Genomic DNA, 13,412 nt, shown 5'->3' on the forward strand with positions numbered 1-13,412 from the left:
CTTGCAATTCACAATCACATTTATTACAATTACTACTTTACATATATAACTATAAGTATTATATGGCTTTTTAATTTTTAAAATTGAAAAAAAATCAAAAAAACAAAAATTGACATTTGGATATTATTTATTTCAAAAATACCATAAAATGACAAGTGTCAAAACTCATGAGAGATTGACATGTGGCAAATTGCATCTTCATTTATTAGAGTAGATTGTTATTAAATAACTCATTAATTCCCAAATCCTAATTAACTGAGTATCGGAAACGTTTCACTTCTCACGCCTTCACTTTTTTGTCTTGGTGCCTCTAACATCTTCAATTCAACATAGTAATACCATTTACCATCAAGCATCAATCGCCAGTCTCCATTCGACAGTTTTTCTCTCTTTCTCTTCGACTTTGTTTGTTTTCAAGTGTAGTCGTCAAGAATCCAGATATCTCCAAAGGCCAATCTCCATTCTTCCAAGAGTACATAATTCCCTAACGTTATTTGCTTCTCTAAGTCTTCAACAATCAAGACCATCGACAACAGTTCTCATGGATTTATTTTGGTTGCTTCTGGTTAAATGGTTATTATTTTTTATGCACGCGATTTCTTTGGCTGTACAAGATTTTTATCCTCTTTCTATGGATTGTTTTTTTAATTAGTTGATTAGCTATAATATATTGTCTGTCGTTTATGCTTTTGGCTAAAAACCATTTTGAATGTAATCTTCAATTTTGTTACTTTTACCAACGTTCTAGTGATAAGCTATATATTTAAAACTTGGAAGCCAAGTTGATTTCTTTATGTGATTTGTAATGTTTAAATTTACTGCCCATATACATGTAATCTGTAATATTGTTTCTAATTCAGTAATGTCGTAATGTAATGTTTAAATTTTAGTCTCCTGTAGATATAATGGTTAAATACCCATGTACATGTAATGTGTAGTATTGAATCTATTAAAAAAACTGAAAATTTTTATTTAATGGGTATCGATAGGGTTCCTCGTACCCGGCGGGGATTTTTTCACCCGAACCCGTCGGGGATGGGTGTGAGGATCATATTTCGGGTACGGATATGGGGATTACAATCTCTGCAAATATCCGCCCCAGTTTGCAGGGCCGGTCCATTGTATTTTTATGCCCAGGGCAAGGTAATAAAATAATGCCCTTATATTTATACAAAATAAGTGTGATATATATATATATATATATAACTCATCTCTACAAATCTTATAATCAAACAAAATTCATATAACTACAAACAAAAACATATGTAAATCACAAAACAACATGTTCAACAACATATAATTGATTTTCAAACAAATTTTCCTTCTTCAAGGGTGACAACAATGTCTTTTATTACAACATTACACATTGTTTTGGAAACCATTTGTCCCACTTTGTTGTTTAATGCACTTACTGTAAAAAAAAAGAAAATAAAATAAATGTTGATAGAGATATTGACAATATAAAAGTAAAGAACAAAAATGCAGACAAAAATATGAGTTTTTTTAGTATCAGGAAAAATAAGATACATACTACTACAAATATGAAGCAGAAAAGTACAATAAGAATTTTCCTAATTTGCCCTTGTTATTTTAAAACCAAAATTTTGTGTTTTTTCCACTTTCACTATGAAAAATGATCTGGAAAATAAATCAAGGAATCATAAATAGAGATCCATTTAAAAAAAAATTGTCTTGTAGCAACAAATAACAATGGAAAAATTATATACCTACTGCCCCTGGCTGCTTCCTTCAGATATTCAAAATAATCAAAAGCTCAAAACTCAACAATAAAATATACATCCCGAATCACATAAACAGACCATCAAAATCCAGAAAGGAACTCTAGAAATTCATACATAAAACAACAAAAAGTATACCAAAGCAAACCAGAAAAATCATACCGGAAGCAACTCCTGATTTCAAACTTAAAGGAGAGAAATAGGAACTGTAAACTCCTTATTTTGAACTAAAAAATGCAGCACATATTCGAACTCTTACACACCTAATTTGGAAGCAAACCACAAGAAATCAAAAATTGGACTTCTTGAAGCAAACTACTATAATCAAACAAATAAATATGAAAGCAAAGATGCATATTTCGAAAAATAACTGATACATTTAGAACAGATTGGGAATCAGAAATAGAAAAATAGAACAAATAATTACATTTTTAATTGATGATAGCTTTGAACCGACGAACTCCATGTCTCCAACTTGAACAATTAAACTCCAATCAAATCAAAATAGTGATAAAAAGAATAGGAGAATTATAAGTCGGAATCAAAAATACAATAATGACAATCTTAGTTGGGACCGGGAACCCCAACTCATACAAATACGTAAATCGTGAATAAAAATTAGGAGAAAAATAAATAAATAAGTAGAAATTAGAACCAATCGATTTAGAGATGCATTCGACTCCTCGATCTTCTACAAACTTCAATTTTCAAGGCGATTACATCTCCAATGTTGATTCAAGCACAAGTGCCTTGCCTCTAGGCTTGTGTCGTCTCGTCTGTGGTTAGAGAACAAAAATCAGGAGCTTGGGCTTTAATCTTTTTTGCCAAACTAATATATACACAATTACTTACGGACTAATGATGCCCCCTCAAAAATGCTGCCTGGGCCACAGCCCATCTGGCCCAGGTATTGGGTCGGGCCTGCCCGTTTGCACCCCTAGTATATACCCTAGTGGATACCAATATTAATCCGAAATATCTACAATAACTAATTTGCTTTTTTCTTAACTCGATTATTATTATTTTATATTTTGCCGTCGATCTAAAGTTATTTACAATTTATGTTTCATACTACAGTTTATTAAAATCCAATATTTGAAGACTCGAAATGTTGGGGCGGTGAGCATAAAACGTATTGTAGATAAATATAAGCTATTATGTACAATAAATAAACTTATACATAAAATATAATAAAGATATTATAAATATTTAAAATTAAAAGAATATAACAAAAAAATATTAAACGATCTCATTTGTTGACGACCTGTTTACCAAATCATCTTCTAGAACAACTTTCCCCAAACCTTAATCAAGCCTTTCAAAAACCCAAATACGCAGCTCCGATTCCGATTTCCATCTCTCCGGTTCCGATTACTTTCTGCCTCCAATTATGATTCTCGTTTTCCAACTCTCGTTCTCCATCTTCAATGGAAGCAAGTGGCCAAATCCATTCCGTTTTTTTTTTTTGTATGTTGTTCATGTTCATCATTAGTGAAGTAAGTGGTCAAATCCATCCCGAAGAAAAACCCATGTTGGGTTTTGCAGCCGGACTTGAACATAAGCTCAACTGGAATCGTTCCACCATGATGTGTAGGTCATGGATGGGGGTCACTTGCTATGGCAGGAGAGTGACTCATATTATACTTCCCGCTATGGGGCTTGCAGGGCAAATCCCAACAGAGACACTGGGTGCACTAGAGAAGTTGACGGTCCTCAATTTGGAAAGAAATTTTCTAAATGGAACTCTACCAGCAGATTTTGTTTCTATGAGTTCACTCCGGAAACTGCTGCTCCAACATAATAATCTTACTGGTAACCTACCTAAGTACTTCCCGAAAGGGTTACAAACACGTATCCGTCATACAATTCTTTCACAGGACCAATCCCAAAAACTCTCATAGAGATGGTCGATCTTAATCGGTTGTATTTACAAAACAATCATCTCACCGGTGGATTATCCAACATATCATCCTCTTCAAGTTTGAGGTTTTTGAATGTAAGCTATAACATGCTTACCGGAAAAATACCTTCTTCGATGAAGACTTATTCAACTTAAATTTTTGTTGGAAACAAGCATTTGTGTAGGGCACCACTTAGTCCCTGCATAATTTCTAATCTTTCAGCGGTTTGCATTGCATTATTAGGGGATGCAGTACTAGTAGTGGTGTTGGTTGTGACAGGTTTTATTCTTAGGGTCATGAATGATGATGTGATTCCTAAATCACTCGGGGAGGTTAGTTGTAGTGAAATCATACAACAAATTGATAACTCAAATGTTAGTAGATTACTAACTCCGGTGTGGTGTTACGAAAGAGGAAGTTTTGAGAGGCCTTCTCAAACTATTTTAAGGGACTTACACAAATTATTTCAGAAGCGTTTTGATAGTCTTAGCTTTACCAAACAAGATTCTAAAGAAATGATTGAGCAGATAAACAGAAGTCCACAACATGAAAACATAGTCTTCCCAATTTCATCTTGCTATTTCATCAATGACAAATATATTTTATATGATTTCTTCCCCAGGGGCAGTCTATTTTTAGCCCTTCATGGTACACATAACTTTATATCTTTTCAATTAAGGTTTTTATTTTTAATTTTTACTAATTTAAACGTAAATTATAGGTTATGAAACTTCAATGGGATGGGACTCAAGGTTGAAAGTAGCCAGACAAGTTGCAAAAGCTATTGCCCACATACACACAATAGAAGAGCCAAAATGGTGCATGGGAACATTAAGTCATCGGATGTCATGTTCAACCAAGCAGGTGATGTTATGGTTGTGGATGTGGGCCTGTAGCCACTTATGAACCATCATCAACGACCCGGTGGTGGTTACATTCCACACGGCGTTATTCGTGGTGAACCCCATACCCTTGATTCAGATGTTTATTCATACGGGGTTCTGCTTGTAGAGTTGTTGACCGGTGAGGTGCCATTCTAACATCCACCAGGAGTCAATATGGTGAACATAGATTCGATTGTCCCAAAAATCAGTCACTTTTATTACATGGAGCTTCCAGACGAAGAAGACAAAATGCGTAATCTTTCGGTACTGGCATTGATGTGCTTATGTGCGGTGAAACCGCAACAAAAAATGAGTGAGATAATTGATTTTTTAGAAATTCTTAAGAAACCAGTTTAATTTTAATTATGATAATGCATTGTTTTTGTTTTCTACTGTGGATCATTCCAAAATAGAAAACTAGTAATTTATTTTTAGTAATAAGATTTAAGAAGCAGTAGAAGTTGAAAGTGGATGAAAAGGTTGTTTCTAGTTTTATTTTGTTTGGGTATAATATTACAGCAGGCGTTCTACTCTTATTTTTCCTTTCTTTTTCTTTTTGTGTTTTTTATACCTGGTACAAAAATACCAAAATAAAACTAGGTTACTTTTTCTTGGGTTTATAAACAAATAGAAACAGCACAATTCATTTCTTTTGGCTTATTTAGACCTTGTAGAAAAGTTTCAAAAGAAAGTATGTTGTCATTCTAGTTTGTCCGCCCCACATAGAAATGTCAAAAATTTTAAACTAAAGAATATGTGGCTATTCTATGCTAATAAATCAAAAGTGTAAAGGCCTAGTAAACCCTTTAAGTTAAAGTATGTTGCTATTTTGTGCTAATAATTTTTTTAATTAAAGTATGTTGCTATTCTATGCTAATAAAATTCTCTAACTAAAAATAAAATACTATTTGTTTTCTATTTTGGAATGATCGACAGTAGAAAGGAAAAACAATGCACTATCATAATTAAAATTAAACTGGTTTCTAAAGAATTTCTAAAAAATCAATTACCTCACTTATTTTTGGTTGCGGTTTCCCCGCACCTAAGCACAATGTCAGTTCCGAAAGATTACACATTTTGTCTTCTTCGTCTGCAAGCTCCATGTAATAAAAATGACTGATTTTCGAAACAATCGAATGTATGTTCACCATATTGGCTCTTGGCGGGTGTTGGAATGGCACCTTACCGGTCAACAGCTCCACAAGCGGAACCCCGTATGAATAAACATCTGAATCATGGGTATAGGGTTCACCACGCATAACGACTTGTGGAATGTAACCTCAACCGGGTCGTTGATGATGGTTCATAAGTGGCCACAGGCCCACATCCACAACCATAATATCATGTGCTTGGTTGAACAGGACATTCGATAACTTAATGTTCTCTTGCACCATTTTTGGTTCTTCTATTGTGTGTATGTGGGCAATAGTTTTTGCAACTTGTTTGGCTACTTTCAACCTTGAGTCCCATCCTATTGGAGTTTCACAACATTAATTTACTTTTTAATCAATAAAAGTTAAAAATAAAAACTTTAATTGAAAAGATATAAAGTTATGTGTACCATGAATGGCTAAAAATAGACTGTCCCTGGGAAAATATCATATAAAATAAATATGTCATTGATGAAATAGCAAGATGAAATTGGGAAGACTGTTTTCATGTTGTGGACTTCTGTTTATCTGCTCAATCATTTCTTCATAATCTTGCTTGGTCAAGCTAAGACTATCAAAACGCTTCTGAAATAATTTATCTAAATCCCTTAAAATAGTTTGAGAAGGCCTCTCAAAATTTCCTCTTTCGTAACAACCCACCGGAGTTAGTAATCTACTAACATTTGAGTTATCAATTTGTTGTATGATTTCACTACAACCAACCTCCCCGAGTGGGTTAGGAATCGCATCATCGCTCATAACCCTAAGAATAAAACATGTCACAACCAACACCACTACTAGTACTGCATTCCATAATAATGCAATGCAAATCGCTGAAATATTAAAAAATCTGCAGGAACTAAGTGGTACCCCACACAAATGCTTGCTTCCAACAAAAATTTAAGTTGAATAAGTCTTCAACGAAGAAGGTATTTTTCCGGTAAGCATGTTATAGCTTACATTCAAAAACCTCAAACTTGAAGAGGATGATATGTTGGATAATCCACCGGTGAGATGATTGTTTTGTAAATACAACCGATTAAGATCGACCATCTCCATGAGAGTTTCTGGGATTGGTCATGTGAAAGAATTGTATGACAGATTAAGTGTTTGTAACCCATTCAGAAACTACTTAGGTAGGTTACCAGTAAGATTTTTATGTTGGAGAAGCAGTTTTCAGAGTGAACTCATAGAAACAAAATCTACTGGTAGAGTTCCATTGAGAAAATTTCTTTCCAAATTGAGGACTGTCAACTTCTCTAGTGCACCAGTGTCTGATGGGATTTGCCCAGCAAGCTCCATAGCAGGAAGTATAATATGAGTCACTCTCCTGCCATAGCAAGTGACCTCCACCAGGATCTACACATCATGGTGGAACGATTCCAGTTGAGTTTGTGTTCAAGTCCTGCTGCAAAACCGAAACCGAACAGGGCTTCTTCTTTGGGATGGATTTGACCGCTTACTTCACCAATGATGAACATGAACAGCATACAAAAAAGAACGGAATGGATTTGACCACTTGCTTCCATTGAAGATGGAGAACGAGAGCTGGAAAACGAGAATTAGAATTGGAGTCGGAAAGTAATTGGAATCGGACCTGCGTATTAGGTTTTTGAAAGGCTTGATTAAGGTTTGGGGAAAGAAGTTGTTCTAGAAGATGATTTTGTAAACAGGTCAGCAAATGAGATCGAACCCTCTAATTTGCATTCTAGTCTTTTTCTCGTTTAATATCTTGTTTATATTCTTTTAATTTTAAATATTTATAATATCTTTAGTATATTTTATGTATAAGTTTATTTATTGTATATAATAGCTTATAGTTTATCTACAACTAGTGAAGATTCCCCCGCTTTGCAGGGATTAGAAGCCATCGAGTGTTTGCAAAGGGATGTTCCTTGATTATACGTTTATACTTTCCAATCCCTTTATTGATTGATGTAAGCATCATTAGAATTTGCCCTCATGCAGCCAGTTACCACCTCAGCTGCAAGGTCAAAAAAACACAAAAGTTAACATATACAAAGAGAAACGGAAAGGAAATAATGAAAGTAAAATGAAAAGTATGATGCCATATCTGACCAATGCTACCTGCCACACATTCAATTTGAATGTTGTAAATTCAAATATTTCAAAAAAAAAAAATTGGTGAATTTAGATGGCTTTCGTTGATGAAACTGAAATACAGTGGTTAAAGTACAAAAAAGACCAAAATATAGTAACTTTTATGTATTTTGCCCTCAAAATACATTGTTATTTCTTGTGTCCAAAACTATTTTGGAATGTTTATTTTCAAAGAAGCACAAACCATGATTTTACAGAAATGATTGCAGTCCCTTGTCAGCATGGATAATCATTTTTTCATTGTTTCTTCGGTTTTTGTTGCACCCTCGACGAATCGTAAAACCTGCAGCAGGAAATAGTAACATACTTTCATTAGTAAAGGAAAATATGATTTAATTAATATAGTCTGGTTACAATACCTCACTGTCATTTTTAATGCTAAACAATAGTGATATGTTGAAAAAAAAAAAGCTACAAGTTTCTCTTAAGCATTTCATCGAGCAGGTGGCAGACAAACCTTGAAGTAGAAATTCTGTTAAAAAGAAATCACCTACATGTAATTTGTGTATAACACCATTACATAAAGATATAATTGAAGCAAAGAAATTAGTATTTTGGCTCGATTAGGCAAAGAAAGCTTATACAAACAGGAGATCCATATATCAAATTCACAGTGGCAGAGAAATTATGAAATTACACACAGACGTTGTTACAAAGGTATGATCAAAAGTGAAAAAAAATTAAAGAAATAAACTTATTAAAGTATCTTACCAAGGCTTTGTGTTTGTCATTGGGGATGGCGAGAGAAGTGTGGTCCCGTTCCCAATCATAGTCTTTGTTCTGTTCCTGAATTCACATGAACCTAACGATACTGCAACAATTTCCAAATCAAATTGAAGAAGTGCTGAAATTGGAAGTCTAAATCAAACCCAAATCGAAAGAAAATCAAACCTATATGGGTGAAATTGAAAATCAATTAGGATTTGTGTAAGTTGTAGCATCAGGGATCCATCCTCTATCAAGAATCTGATCAAACATCTTCTTTACACCAATCATATCTCGTTTGAAAACATAAGCTCCCATTACAGTAGTATAACTCATCGAGCACCTTGAGTGCACCTTCTATATCACCCTTCGTACAAAATGCTTTTAAAAGAATGTTACAAGTAAACACATTGGGTCTGATATTGAACTTCTTTTGACTGTTTTTGAACAAAGCATGAACCGATTCGTATTTTCTGTTCTGAATCAAAACGTTTAGAAGGGTATTTAAAGAACGTACGGATTTTGTGACACCAAAGTCCTTCATCCTCAAGAAGATGCGTAAGGAATCTTTTGGTCTGCTGGCGATTCCGTAATTACGTAAGACATCAATGAAAAGATTCTCCCCACACTTGATACTTGATGCTTGATGATTTCTTCTGTAGCTGGGAAACAAGGGTTTCCACAGGTTTAAAGGCGCGTGCACGGGTTTTCGACTCTCTCTTGGACCGACCACTAAAACCAAGTTTACAGTGGTTCTTACATTTTTTCAAACAGAACGAAAATCATAGATGCAACATCAATAAAATTTGACAATCCAAATCATATATGTGGAAGGTTTTTGTACACCACAACATTTAGGGTTTTTCTTTCTAGATTAAGAAGATGAAGTTATCAGAGGTAGGTTTTCAGGGAACCAAATTGTTTGTAGAAATTAACTCCTTAGGGATTTGCATTATCATTCATCGGTATATATAATACAAAGAGAACATATTTACATAAAGGACCCCTAAACTATATAATTGTATAAACTTACACTAAACATATAAATAATACAATTAACACTCCCTTCAGTTTGAGCGGAGCTTCTCGAATGCTTAAACTATCTCGAAAATCCATAAATAACTATCTAGGTGTCACACCCCCAAACAAGAATAGCGGAAACGTCTGGGGGTGGATGACTTCATGTACAGTATCATAACAAATAAATAATAGTGATCAAAGCCACACAACCATCATATTGATAATTAAGAAGTTTACATTGTACGCAAAACATTGTTTACTTGGTATTAAATACATATGACAAAAAAAGATAACGTGACCCGGCAACGCCCCATCCTCAAAACCCTTTTGGTTACCTGATTTTTCTGATAATACAAGTGATTTTGAAAAAGTGTCAACAATTAAGCTGGCAAGTTCATAAAAGTTTTGTATGAGAAAAATCGGTAACTTTTCCTTGTAAAATGTTAGAATGCACTTTCAAAATATTCAATATTTTCTTTTAAAAATGAATTGTAAGTCCTAAACCCACAGACCAAAAATGTAAGTGGTGTTGTACTAGAAAATAATATTACGTAGTTTTATCATTATATAAAACTAATTGAATATATGTTAGCCTCGTAAACCAAATGTGTTGTTAATATCCCATGTGAGTTATTATAACCGTGCTAATGACTAGTTGGCATGCTACGACGTTCTTCAGGCGTCGGAATGTTAGACATTTGTCACCCTAGACCTTGTCGGTCTAATTGTAGCTAACAGCTTACGTGCGGGGTTGTCAGTCCCGTATAGATCTATACACAAGTGTCACGATCTCCCTACAAGAGACTCTGGTTATAATGCTGGATTTTAGTGTGTACTCTGGTAGGTACGGTGAGGCCAAATGTCTCACAAAATTGTATCAACCAGTTTACGTCTAGTGTAATGAAAACCCTTTTTCTTGTAATTGAAAGTATTAATCTTCCATAGTGGTTACATAATGTAAAAATAATTATACCTTTAAATAATTATATGTTTCTTCCGAAATGATAATGTAGTGTTTGTGACTCTCAAACTATACCAATTATAGTTTATTATGATTATTTGTTAAGAGTATTTATATAATCTTTTATATAAATACGTAGTAGTTATTGTCTAGATGTTTTTAAAAGATTATGTCATGAAAACTTACATCTAACACAGGCATGAGAATATTTGGTATGAAAAGTCAATTTCTAGTTTTTGCCCCCTTTTGACGATATTTACCGGTATCTAGAAAAATGTAACTCGATAAAACTTGTTTCTATCCTTTTTGGGATTTTAACTCTAAGTAGTTTCATATGTTTTAAAACCATATAACTTTAGTTAAAACTCACAAAATGATGTCATAAACCTTTTTTTTGAAAGAGCTGATGTCATAAACTTGGTATGTACATTTTTGTTTAAAAATCCACTTTTACATAAAATGATAGCTTCTTGAGTTTTCTTTTTGTAAAACTAACTCCTTAATATTTTGTCTAGTTTCAAAATGCATGACCAAAACAACATACTTTAGGTTTTATCCCACAAAAATGGTGTGATAATTAGGTTATAACTATTTTTGTTAGAAATGCCATATTTTGTCTAAAGAGAAACTTAGTCTTTGTAGTTTGTAAATGTAACTTTTTCTTATGAATATATAACATAGTTTATGTTTTGTTTCTCTTAGTTTTACACCTCAAAACTAACATACCACAAATAAATGTTCTAAAACTAGTGATAACCATATTTCATTTCCAAACAATGCTTTATATTCAACATAGGAATGAAACATGCAAACATTTATGTTATAAACCACTTTACTTGTATTCCCCCCTCCCCCTCCCCCCCCCCCCCCCCATAAAACATGGAAAACTCGAAAATATGGGGGTATGAACTCACCTTGAATGTGGTTGTGGTTGATTGAAGAGATGATGGTGAAGATCTTTATGCCTAGAATACTTGAAAGTGGTTGATGAACTCTTTGAAGATTTTATTATCCTATGAGTTTTAACACATGAAAATGAGTGTAAATGAGATAAAACTAACATGAAAGTGTGTAGAAACACTAGATTAACAAGAACTACTTACCAAAAATTCTAAGAATCAACTTGGAGAATTTATCCTTGGAAGATTTTGACTTGTTTCTTGAGAGAAAATGAAGAACTTTGAAGATGGTGGGGGGTTTGGGGTGTGTTCGGCCGTGGTTAAAGAGGGAGGGATGAGGTGATGTTTGCATTGTTATTTGTTGGATAAAAGCCTTGATATATGTTGGGTAATATTTTGTGTTGGAAAGGATGAAACCTCATGTCACGAAGCCAACTCTCTTTTCTTCTTCTTTCCCACCCAAAACCTCATAGAGCAACCGAAATCACATGTGATTTCGGTCTAGCACCACCGAGTTCACAAGGTGATTTCGGTCCATGTACCAACCGAGATCACACGGTGATTTCGGTCCAAGTACTAACCGAAATCACAATGTTTTGAGTCCTAAGTCGTTGACTTTTGTTGATTTGTTTGACCTTTACTGACCCAGAACTACCAGTTGTCACACTAGGTAGTCCTTTAGTAAAGATATCTGCAAACTGATGAGCCGAGGGAACATGCAACACACGAACCTGACCAATGGCAACACGTTCCCGAACAAAATGCAAATCTATTTCCACATGTTTGGTTCTTTGGTGTTAAACCGGGTTAGAAGCTAAGTACATGGCACTCACATTATCACAAAAAACAACTATTGACCGAGATAAATGGCAAGAAAGTTCAAGAAGGATATTTCGGAGCCAAGCAGTTTCGGTAACTACATTGGCTATCCCTTAATACTCAGCTTCGGCACTAGACCGAGATGATGAGTTAAAAACTCTTTAGATCGATAGATCTTTAACAGGTAAATAAGCAAGAACAATAAATACTGGAACACACAATGAATCAATCTGTATGTCGAATGATTAAAATGTAGTCACACCTCAGCAGAGCTCGATTAAGAACTTCCGCTGTAGAGGTGAGTTAGGGTTTACAATACACTTGATAAAATAATAATGAAAGCCTTGATGATAAGATTGCATCCATGCACCTTATATACTAAACCCTAGAAAGATAAGCACGGTTGGACAGGCCCAAACCGAGAATACAAAATGGACCGAACTACTAAGGCCCAATGGCGCAACCCTTTAAACCCAACAATATCCCCCTTTGCGCCAATTGAGGCGAGAGACTACTTCGGTTGAGTAACTTTAGTCTTCCTCACAATCTTGAACAGCCTGGGGATGATGGCAAGAAGAGTTTGACGGAAAAGAATATACCACCGAAGCATATCAGTAAACATCTTTTTATCGGCTTCGCTGTTCTGATTACACCCGTGAACAATATCCAGAATATGCTCCAGGCAGGCGGTGGAGAACAGGTGTTTGTCAAAAAGAGCGAACAAACATTTTTGACCTTCGCCCCTAATGAACATGACCGTATAAAACTTGGGGTCAATTTTACCCTTAGTCATCACGTTGACATCGCTTGCCCTCCCTATTGGCTTCATAGTGGGCTTCTTATGTATGGCAGAGGTGATTTCCTGATCCATCTTCATGAATATAGCACACGAGCATTCGCTTGATGTGATCAATAATAGGCTCATACTCCTTTTGGTTAGTCAGCAAAATGTTGTTCAGGAGAATCCAATCATGAGGTTTCAGATTCGGCAGATCAGCCAGGGAAATCATATGAACCGAACTATCAGAGCCTCGGGTCACTTTAAACTTGATGTTGATAAACTTCCCTGCTGAAGTGGGTTTCAACACCTTGACCGTTGTGATTTTCTGATTACTCCAGGTCAGGTATTGCGGCTGAGCAAACTCAAGATAATACTCAAGCAGATCTCGATCAACCTTCGGGTCTGGGGAAGGAATGCCAGTCGTTGACTCA

At 34.8% G+C, this 13,412-nt stretch overlaps 1 long non-coding RNA gene across 4 annotated transcripts; it reads right to left on the reverse strand.

Moving 5' to 3' along the window:
* Window positions 1-1,222: 1,222 nt before the first annotated feature.
* LOC145136579 (uncharacterized) lies at window positions 1,223-9,427 on the reverse strand. 4 transcript variants are annotated; one of them, XR_013720548.1, is made up of 7 exons: window positions 8,688-9,427; window positions 8,508-8,607; window positions 7,981-8,079; window positions 6,086-7,659; window positions 2,592-5,995; window positions 2,167-2,515; window positions 1,223-1,411 (listed from the first exon to the last, which is right to left on the reverse strand). It is a non-coding gene; the product is annotated as an uncharacterized LOC145136579 (long non-coding RNA). The 4 variants fall into 4 exon arrangements; XR_013720547.1 differs by adding an exon at window positions 1,902-2,002 and having other exon boundaries at window positions 2,592-7,659; XR_013720549.1 differs by adding an exon at window positions 8,254-8,286 and having other exon boundaries at window positions 2,592-7,659.
* Window positions 9,428-13,412: the final 3,985 nt, after the last annotated feature.

Source organism: Lactuca virosa, chromosome 9 (assembly GCF_052849685.1).
Source record: "Lactuca virosa cultivar CGN04683 chromosome 9, Lactuca_virosa_CGN04683_v6, whole genome shotgun sequence".
Taxonomy (NCBI): domain Eukaryota; kingdom Viridiplantae; phylum Streptophyta; class Magnoliopsida; order Asterales; family Asteraceae; genus Lactuca; species Lactuca virosa.